Below are 10,656 nucleotides of genomic sequence, written 5' to 3'. Positions count from 1 at the left end.
TAAGGGAGCAATAACGTGCAGTTTGATAAGGACTCTTTAAAAGTTTTTGTTTTTGTCGGATAACTCTTATTTTAATAGAACATTTTATTGTAATGGCAGTTTTGCCTTTACCGGTAGAAATAAGCTTTGATGATTCTAGGATATTTTCGTACATTAACATTATTATTATTCGTGCTTTTATAATAATATTAATTAATATAATAATAATATAGAAGATATAGATATTGACATATGCTCTTATTTAATGTTCGAAACATTTTCTTCATTGTTTAATCATTGAGTGAACGCAATAAATTGGAAAATCAAAATGAAAATCAAGCTAAATTACGTTACAATTGCAAATAATGAGAAGTCAGTAGGGTACATGCAAGGCTTTCCTTCCCTTTGAATCTTACTCATACATATCATTATTTTAAATATTGACACCAAAACAATGCAAAAAATCACGTTGGAGAAACTGAGTTTGCGAAAAATTTCTTTTAACTCTACACGAATGATCTATGGTCCAACTTAATACTCCTATATTCCTGTAGACCGTTTATGTATCGTATATCCTAATTTTAAGAAAGGTGACGTGACACAACTCGTACATATTTAGTTAAACATGAATAATATAGTATTAACTATTTTCCTCAATTTATCTTTATTATTTCAATTAGTTTTCTAAAACAGTTGTAATCTCTCATCACTATTATATATGGAAGTTCCATTAAATATTTTTTGACTTGAAAAAACAAAATCCAAACCAGTAGTCCCTGGATTTTTCTTTTATAGCAAGATAATAATCAAATAATTTGACCATATATATTTTATGGTAAGATGTTCAATCAAAATGCTGTGTACCTATGATTTATCCCAACATTCTAATGAAATATGATTACTAAAACTTTTTTCAATATGATTGCTAAAACTTTTTTCAATATGATTACTAAATAGTTTATGGTAAGTCATTGAATTTGACTAGATTTTCATTGGTGGTCTCCTTCCAATTCCCAGCCTATTTAAACTCAGTAAACTTTTCATTTTAAAACATCAAAAATTCCATCCCTCTTTCTTGAGTCTCTTCCCCTCTCTCTCAGTATCTCTGTCTAAAACCTTTCATTTTCTTTGTCTCATGGATTTGGCTATGGTGACAAAGGATTCCAACTGGTGGGTGTTTACACTGCCTGCCTTTCTCGGTTCTAAAAATCTTCTTGATGAATACATAATCGTTTCCATTGTTTTAGCCTTTCTTTCAATCACTCTAATCACCTGGGCTTGTTCCCCCGGGGGTGTAGCTTGGAGAAATGGTCGTAACCGTAGTGAAAAAAAACCCAATTCCTGGACACCGTGGTTTTCCAATTATCGGTAGCCTTTTCACTCTAAGCCGCGGCTTGGCTCATCGCTCTTTAGCCTCCGCGGCTTGGACTCAAAAAGCTAAACAGCTTATGGCTTTTAGCCTTGGTTCCACCCCTGTAGTTGTGTCCTCCGATCCTCAAATAGCTAAAGAGATTCTAACTTCTCCTCATTTCGCTGACCGTCCCATCAAACAATCCGCTAAGAGTCTTATGTTTAGCCGAGCCATTGGATTTGCTCCAAACGGAACTTACTGGCGTTTCTTGCGCCGTATCGCTTCTTCACATCTCTTTGCGCCCAAGCTAATTGCAGCGCATGAGACAGGCCGTCAACTTGACTGCTCCGTTATGGTACATGACATAGTAAATGAGCAGTTGGAAAATGGGACAGTTTCTTTGAGGAGACATTTGCAGTTGGCTGCTTTGAATAATATAATGGGAAGTGTTTTTGGAAAACGATATAACAAAGACAGCAAAGAGCTAGCGGAGTTGCAAGATATGGTGAAGGAAGGATTTGAATTATTGGGCGCTTTTAATTGGTCTGATTATCTTCCGTGGCTTAGCTTTTTCTATGACCCTTCGGGTATTGTCCAACGTTGTGAAGCTCTTGTGCCACGTGTACAAAAGCTTGTCAAAACCATTATTGAGGAACACAGGTGCAGTGCCATATCCAAAATGGTGTCGGATAATGCAGATTTTGTGGGCGTTCTTTTGTCTCTTGATGGAGAAGAAAAGCTACAGGAAGATGACATGGTTGCCGTTCTATGGGTACGTAAAACTAATATATTTACATAACTGTAATTATTCACATTAAATATGGGTTTTAAATAGGGTGCCAACCCCTTAGTTTCTGGCAAAAGGTTGGCTGAGGCGGACCCAAGATTTGAAGGTGGCGGGGTATCTGAGCGAATTATTCAACCAGTGCCCCAATCAGACTTTTGATCTTAAGAGTTACAAGCAAAGTATATGATCGTTCTCAATATATATGCACGTTATGATTAGTTGTGTTTAATTTTTTAACATGTTCATAATATCCTGGTTGTGTAAATTCTTTTGATTAGACAACTTTTAATAATTGTTGACGTGTAATGGTTCTTAATTTAATGTTGTAATGCAGGAAATGATTTTCAGAGGGACTGACACTACAGCACTTCTAACTGAATGGGTGATGGCGGAGCTTATACTAAATTCCGAGGTGCAAAAGAAGTTACAAAAAGAAGTTGATAACGTCACAATGGGAAAAGTTGTGACTGATGCTGATGTTACTCGGATGCCGTATTTACAAGCGGTTGTGAAGGAAACTCTGAGAATTCATCCACCGGGTCCACTTCTCTCGTGGGCAAGGCTTTCTACATCTGATGTTATGTTAAGCAACGGCATGGTTATTCCTTCGCACACGACAGCGATGGTTAATATGTGGGCTATTACCCATGATTCTAATGTGTGGGAGAATCCACTTGAGTTCAAACCTGAGCGGTTCATAGTGGTTGAAGGTGGTTCAATGGTGGACGTTAGGGGTGGTGACCTTCGTTTGGCACCGTTTGGGGCAGGAAGGAGAGTATGTCCCGGAAAGAACTTAGGGTTGGTCACGGTGATGTTATGGGTGGCCAAGTTAGTGCAGACTTTCAAGTGGGTCGAGGATGGGATCCACGCAGTTGACTTGGAAGAAGTTCTGAAATTATCTTGTGAAATGAAGAACCCCCTCACTGCTGTGGCTATTCATAGGAATGTTCCATTTTAGGGGTTCTGCGCGTGTTTTATTTTTATTCATATTTTTATTTTTTTGATATTTTCTACATCTCTGAACCTTATAGATTGAACTTGATTGCTAAATTTGGGGCAGGATGATAAGTAGTATTCCTGCATATAGTATGGGATCCAATTCCGAACCTATAGAGAGAGTCATGACTTTGTGCATGCTTTCTTGTTTCGGAAAAAATATTGCGGTTTGTTGCAAGTCAACTATTAATAATAAATTTTTATTTTTTCAATGCTTGGTAATCTACTGTTGCTGATTGATCCACTCTTTCACACTTTTATCATCAAAAGAGTTAAATATGTTTGAAAGTTGTAAAAAGGTTATTCATATCTTTCAGATGCATCATACTCCCATTTAAGAATATATAAACCAAACATGCCCATTGTTTATGATTAAATGAAACGGTAATGTAATCAACAAGCAACACTGTGTATTATTTTTACAGACTGTAAAGTTTTTTTATTAATTTTAACCAAAACATGTCCGTTATTTTTTTCTTTTTTGGGGGGAGGGGGGTTTATGAAAGATGCTACGTGCGTAATAGATATTAGGAGGCTTGACTATTCTTAACAAAAGAAGTGGTAACAAAAGATGGTCGTACATCATATAGAATTTCCACCGGCTGCTGATGTTAGGATCTGCCGGCTGCCTGGCTCATACTCATAATTAAATTATATCTTTGTATACAAAATTACTTCGTTTTTTAGCCCTTTTTCGTCTATACATTTTTTCTCTATCGAAAAGTTCATCTAGCTCCAATACATGCATGGCTAGATCATCGACTGCTCTACCATCTTCTTTGTAAATAAATAAATATGCATTAGAAGTGGCACTCAAAAGGCTAAGAAGTAATATCCTGCAATAATCACTTAAGTTAGCATGTTATTTCCGTATTGAATCATTGAAATGACCTATGTGGAGTCTGATTCTATTTGCGAAAGTATCAGAATTTGTTGTATTGCTAAACTGGATTTGTATATTATAATTAGCTGAAAGTTCAGCCAATGTGTTAATTGTTCATGAAACTATTTTTTTCTTCTTCTTGATCTCTATAGAGTAGTGATGTGGAACAACTTAGTTTGTTCATGTTTCTTTGCGGACATGAACAACTTAGTTTTTTCTTTTCTTGCCTCTTTTCTTGAGCTATTCGTTGAAAAGCTTGTCCGTAAAAAGCTTGAGCCCGAACTCAATTCAATTTTTCTTTTTAAAGTTAGTCCTATATATAGAGAGAAAGACAACCGTCAGGGGTGGAGCTAGAGTACCCGAGCGGTTCGGCCGAACCAAGTAGCTTTAGTTCTGTGACGACCCAAAAGGACATCTTCTATTTTAGAACCTGATTCCGTGTTCCGAAGCCTTAAAAATCTCATTTTATCTCTCCTCAATTTGCGTGCACAGTCCGGGTGTGATTTCGAAAAACCTTTATTTGGAAAATTTATGAAATAACAATTTTTGGCCTAAAAAGTTAATTTTTGTTGACTTCGGTCAACGTTTTGGGTAAACGGACTCGGACCCTTGATTTGACGGTCCCAGTAGGTCCGTAGTAAAATATGGGACCAGGACATACGCCCGAAATCGAATTCCGAGGTCCTAGGTCAGGGAAATGAATTTTTGATAAAAATTGTTATACTGAAAATCCAATGATTTGAAGAAATTGATTAATGTTTGATCTCGTTGGTATCAAGCCCGTGTTTTGATTCCGGAGCCCAATACAGGTTAAAAATAATATTTAAGTCATGAATGTGAAATTTGGTGAAAACGGAGTTTATTTGACGTGATTCGAACCTTTGGTTGAGAAAATAGAAGTTTTGAAACTATCTTGAAATTTTCATGTGTTTTGTTGCTAAATACGTAGTTTTGGATGTTATTTGGCGATTTGATCGCCCGAGCAAGTTCGTATGATGTTTTAAGACTTGCGTGCATGTTTGGTTTGGAGCCCCGACGGCTCGGGTGAGTTTCGGATAAGTTTCGGAGTGTTTTGGACTTAAGAAAAATTTGTTGGTGTGTTCAGGTCTGCAGATTACGCAAATGCGAGGTCTGGCTCGCAAATGCGAGCCTCGCATTTGCGAAGAATATCACATTTGCAAGCATGGGAGGGGACTGGGTACTTCGCATTTGCAGAAGTCCATTGTTCGCATTTGCGACTAGGACTTCGCATTTGCGAAGGCAGCAGAAATGCAAGGGTTCGTATTTGCGATACCTTTCTCGCATTTGCAAGCTTCACAAATGCGAAGCTCAGGTCGCAAATGCGACATCTGCAGCTCATAACTTTGAACTTCAACGGGATTTTTCAATATTCATTCTCCCATTTTTCAAAACCTAATCTTCAAGGGGCGTTTTTCCAAAGGCTAGTTCTTCCCCAAATCATAGGTAAATGATTCTTAACTCATTCTTTCAATCTTTTATTTCTTTTCACAAGATTTCATCCTAGAATCTATGATTTTTCATGGTGGAATTGGGGATTTTTGGATAGAACTTAGGAATTTCAAAATTTAAGGATTTAGACCTCAAATTGAGGTTGGATTCCAAAACCAATTGCACATCTGGGCTCGTTGGTGAATGGGTGGATGGATTTTGGTCCGAACCTCGAGTTTTGACCAAGCGGGCTCGGGGTCGGTTTTTGACTTTTTGGAAAAAATATTGGGAAACCTATAATTGTGCATTGGAATTGATTTCTTTAGCGATAATTGATGTTATTAAGTTAATTATGACTAGATACGAGTGGATTGGAGGTGGAATCGAGAGGTAAAGCGGTTATTGAGCTTTGAATTGCCCGTTAGATTGAGGTAAATGTTTGGTCTAACTTTGACTTGGGGGATTAGGGATCCCCGACTTAATTGCTATGTGAAATTCCATGTGTGTGGCGTATAGGTGTGGTGACGAGTACCTATGCGCCGCCAAATTATTTGTTTAGCCTGTTCCCTTCCGTGTTTCTAATATATGTCTTCCTGTCTTAACTGTTACTTGTTTATTGATACTTCCATGTCTAATTGCTTCTTGTTAGATGTTGTTTTCTTTATTGCAGGTATTAATTGTTCCGTAGTTTCATTTCATTACATTGTTGGTTTAAATTGGATTATTAGTGTTTCACAATACATTTGAGTTGGTCTCGCTGTGTAGTAATAATTGATGAGATTTCATAATTGTATAGTCTTGTATTTGACTTGGTTTGAGGTTTAAATATCGTGGAGGGTTTTTGAGCTAAACTATGAAATTTCTATTCTTATTGTATGATTTGTACTGATATGGTGGGATCGGGTTGCACGCCGCAACAGGAGGAATAAAGGTGAAATGTGATTGTCTGGTGGAATCGGGTTGCACGCCGCAATAAGGAGTAATAAGGGTGGACAGGTGGGATCGGATTGCATGTCGCAATAGGAGGAATAAGGGTGGACTGGTGGGATCGGGTTGCATGCCGCAACAAGGAGTAATAAGGGTGAATTTTCATATTGTTACTGATTATATGGTGTGATCAGGATGCGCGCCGCATAATTTTCTTGTTTATGTATTCTTCCTCCACTGTGATTTTATTCTGTAGCATCGTAACTCTCTTAATGATTGGTTATAGCTGAGTACTGGCAAGATAATTGAGTTCCGTATTTGTTTTACTGCAAGTTACTGTTCCATTTCGTTTCGTACTTCCTTTTGCTTTATTATTAATTGTATGCAGGTTATATTGTAAATGCCCGCCTTAGCCTCGTCACTACCTCGTCGAGGTTAGGCTCAGCACTTACCAGTACATGGGGTCGGTTATACTGATACTGCACTCTGTACTTTCTATGCAGATTTTGGAGCTGGTTGTGACTGATTGAGAGGTCGGTTGCAGGCATTCATCCGGGAGACCCAAGGTAGTCCTATAGGCGTCCGCAGGCCCTGACGTCCCCTTATATGTTCTACATTTCTGTTTCATTTTCTTTCGAGACAAATGTATTTTTCTTTCAGACCAATACTTGTAGATATTCATATAATGTTCGTGGGTTGTGACACCAGTTTTTGGGTGATAACTGTTCTGTTTTGTTAATAGTATAAAAATAATCAGTTAATTATGTACTTCCGCTTTTATTTCCGTTGATTTACTTTTGTTAAATTTTAATTATAAAAAGTAAAGGGAAAAGATGAATAGAACTCTAAAGTTGGCTTGCCTAGCGAGTGCAATGTTAGGTACCATCACGGTCCCGATTGTGGAAAATTCGGGTCGTGACAAGTTGGTATCAGAGCCCTAGGTTGCCTAGGTCTCACAATTCATGAATAAGCTTAGTAAAGTCTGAGGGATCGGTGCGGAGATGTCTTTGCTTATCCCCCAGAGGCTATAGAGTTAGGAATAATTTCATTTCTATTCTTCTCTGTCGTGCGAATTGATCTCTCAATGTTAATTGAACTCTCTACTCTGTTCCTTCGTAGATGGAGAGAACACGTACCGCTTTATCAGCTGATCAGTAGCCTGAGCCCCCAGCGGCAGCTCCTACGAGGGGCAGAGGACAAGGTCGAGGCCATGCTAGTGGACAAGGCCGAGGCTGTGTTAGTGGACGAGGTAGGGGCAAGGCTCAGCCCATTACTCGTGCAGAAGCACCAGCGGTGGAGCCTCGGGTAGAGTTTGATGAGGAGGCTACGATCTAAACCGTTCCAGCAGGGCCAGCTTAGGTTCCATAGGGGTTCATAACTACCCCGGTACTTCAGGATGCTTTGGTCCGTCTAGTGGGCCTTATGGAGAGTGTTACTCAGGTCGATAAATTCCCTGTAGTACCAGCCGTCTCTCGGGCTAGGGGAGAAGCACAGACTCCCGCTACTCACACTCCGGAGAAGATGGCTCCCCAATTTCAAACTCCAGCAGCTCAACCAGTTGGGGTAGTCCCACTGGGTGTTGTAGCACAGACCGGTGATGGATCAGCTATATCTTCTGAGGCTTTGTGGAGATTGGTTAGGTTTACCAAGCATTTCACCACTACCTATGGCGGTACATCTTCAGAGGATCCCCAAGATTATCTGGACAGTTGTCACGAGGTGTTACGGAACATGGGGATAGTGGATACCAATGGAGTCAACTTTGATGCCTTTCGTCTATCAGGTTCCCCCAAGAAATGGTAGAGGGATTATTGTTTGTCCAGACCAGCTGGGTCACCAGTTCTCACTTGGTACCAGCTAGAGAAGTATCTTCCTATCACTCAGAGAGAGGACTATCGGGGGCAGTTCGAGCGCCTTCAGCAGGGTTCTATGGCTGTCACTCAGTACGAGACTAGATTTGTTGATCTGGCCCATCATGCTCTTCTTATACTTCCTATCGAGAAAGAAAGATTGAGGAGGTTTATTGAGGGACTTGCTCAGCCTATCAGATTGCAGATGGCTACGGATTCAGGGAGTGAGATTTCTTTCCAGGATGTAGCCAATGTGGCCCGACGAGTTGAGAAGGTTTTAGCTCATGGAGTGGTCAGGGGTCTGACAAGAGGCCTCGCCACACCGGTGGATTCAGTAGGGCCTCATCCAGAGTCTGGGGTACTTTTGGTACGGGCTATCCCCCCAGGTCGTTTCATTCAGCACTTTAGACATCCCATGGAGCTTCAGGGGGTCGTGGTCCTTATGTACCTTCTTTAGGACAACTAGCTTATAGTGCACCACCAGCTCCTATTAGAGCACCTCCTCTTCAGAGTTATTATCGCGGTCAGCCAGCTCGTCAGGGTTAGTCTTAGCTTTCTCATCCGCAGTATTAGGATGGATGTTTCGAGTGTGGTGAGTATGGGCATATCCAGAGGACTTGTTCGAGATTGGTAGGTGATTAGCCACTGCAGTAGAGTTCTCATGCCATGATCTCGGCACCGCCCGCTTAGCCAGCTAGAGGTAGGGGTCAGGGAGCCAGAGGTAGAGGTCAACCCGCAAGAGGTAGAGGTCAGGTCGTTAGAGGTGGAGGCCAGGCCGCTAGAGGTGGAGGCAGCTAGCAGGAGGCCGTTCTTGGGATATGGTTCAGAGAGGTGGTTCCCAGCCCCGATGTTATGCTTTCCCAGCCAGGCCTGAGGTTGAGTCCTCCGATATTGTGATCACAAGTACTGTTTCGGTTTGCAGTAGAGATGTTTCAGTTCTATTTGATCCAGGGTCTACATACTCCTATGTGTCTTCTTATTTTGCTTCATATTTGGTTGTGCCTCGTGATTCTTTGAGTGCTCCCGTATATAGTCAACACCAGCAGGGGATTCTATTATTGTAGATCATGTCTATCGCTCGTGTGTGGTTATTATTGGGGGTTTTGAGACTAGTGTAGATCTCCTACTTCTCGATATGGTTGATTTCGATGTTATTTTGGGGATGGACTGGTTGTCACCTTATCATGCTATATTGGATTATCACGCCAAGACTGTGACCTTAGCATTGTCGGGGTTGCGTCGATTGGAGTAGAGAGGGACTTCTGGTCATTCTATCAGCAAGATTATCTCTTATATGAAGGCTCGGCGTATGGTCGAAAAGGGGTGTTTGTCTTATTTAGCTTATGTTCGTGATTATAGTGTGGAGGTTCCTTCCATGGATTCTGTACCAGTTGTTCGGGAGTTTCCATGGGTTTCCTGCAGACCTGCCAGGATGCCACCCGATAGGGATATTGACTTTTGCATTAATTTGGCTCCGGTCACTAAGCCCATTTCTATTCCGCCATATCGTATGGCCCCGCCAGAGTTGAAAGAATTGAAGGAGAAATTGCAAGATTTGCTTGATAAGGGCTTTATTAGACCTATTGTCTCGCCCTGGAGGTGCGCCGGTGTTGTTTGTAAAGAAGAATGATGGGTCGATAAGGATGTGCATAGAGTATCGGCAGTTGAACAAAGTCACAATCAAGAACAAGTATCCATTGTCGAGGATTGATGACTTATTTGATCAGCTTCAGGGTGCCAAGGTGTTTTAGAAGATCAATTTGAGGTCAAGTTACCATCAGTTGAGGATTAGGGCATCCGATGTCCTTAAGATAGCTTTTCGGACTCGATATGGGCATTATGAGTTTCTAGTGATGTCATTTGGCTTGACAAATACTGCAGCAGCATTTATGGATTTGATGAACCGGGTGTTCAAGCCCTATCTATATTCCTTCGTAGTTGTTTCTATTGATGATATCTTGATCTACTCTCTTTTATTTTCGTATTTCTGAGTTGAGGGTCTATCGGAAACAGCCTCTCTGCCCCTATCAGGGCAGGGGTAAGGTCTGCGTACACATTACCCTCCTCAGATCCCACTATGTGAGATTTTACTGGGTAGTTCTTGTTGTTGTTATCTTGATCTACTCTCGCAACCGAGAGGAGCATGAGCAGCTGTTAGAAACTGTGCGTCCACCAGACTGTATAGAGAACCGGGTTTTCTATGTGTTTCCTCTGAAAATATTGATAAACCAAACTGTATAGCGATCTGGTCCTATATCAGTTTGGTACAGTGCTAAGTTTGTGTGAGTCCACCAATTAGTAAAGTACCTAGTCCTTTATGGGGTTCTGTTGTGAATGCTAGTAAAGCTGTATGTAAATAAGGCAGAGGATTTTTACGTGGAAAAATCCCACACAAGGGGATCAAAAAACCATGACCTACACTTGTAGGCTTTTA

The 10,656-nt window shown here is 40.7% G+C and overlaps 1 pseudogene; it reads left to right on the top strand.

Annotated features, from left to right (window-relative positions):
* Positions 1–344: 344 nt before the first annotated feature.
* On the top strand, positions 345–3,075 carry LOC107768117 (cytochrome P450 78A7-like; annotated as a pseudogene).
* The last annotated feature ends 7,581 nt before the right edge of the window (positions 3,076–10,656 follow it).

This window comes from Nicotiana tabacum, chromosome 11 (assembly GCF_000715075.1).
Source record: "Nicotiana tabacum cultivar K326 chromosome 11, ASM71507v2, whole genome shotgun sequence".
Classification (NCBI taxonomy): domain Eukaryota; kingdom Viridiplantae; phylum Streptophyta; class Magnoliopsida; order Solanales; family Solanaceae; genus Nicotiana; species Nicotiana tabacum.
This window is presented reverse-complemented; position numbering and strand designations above follow the sequence as displayed.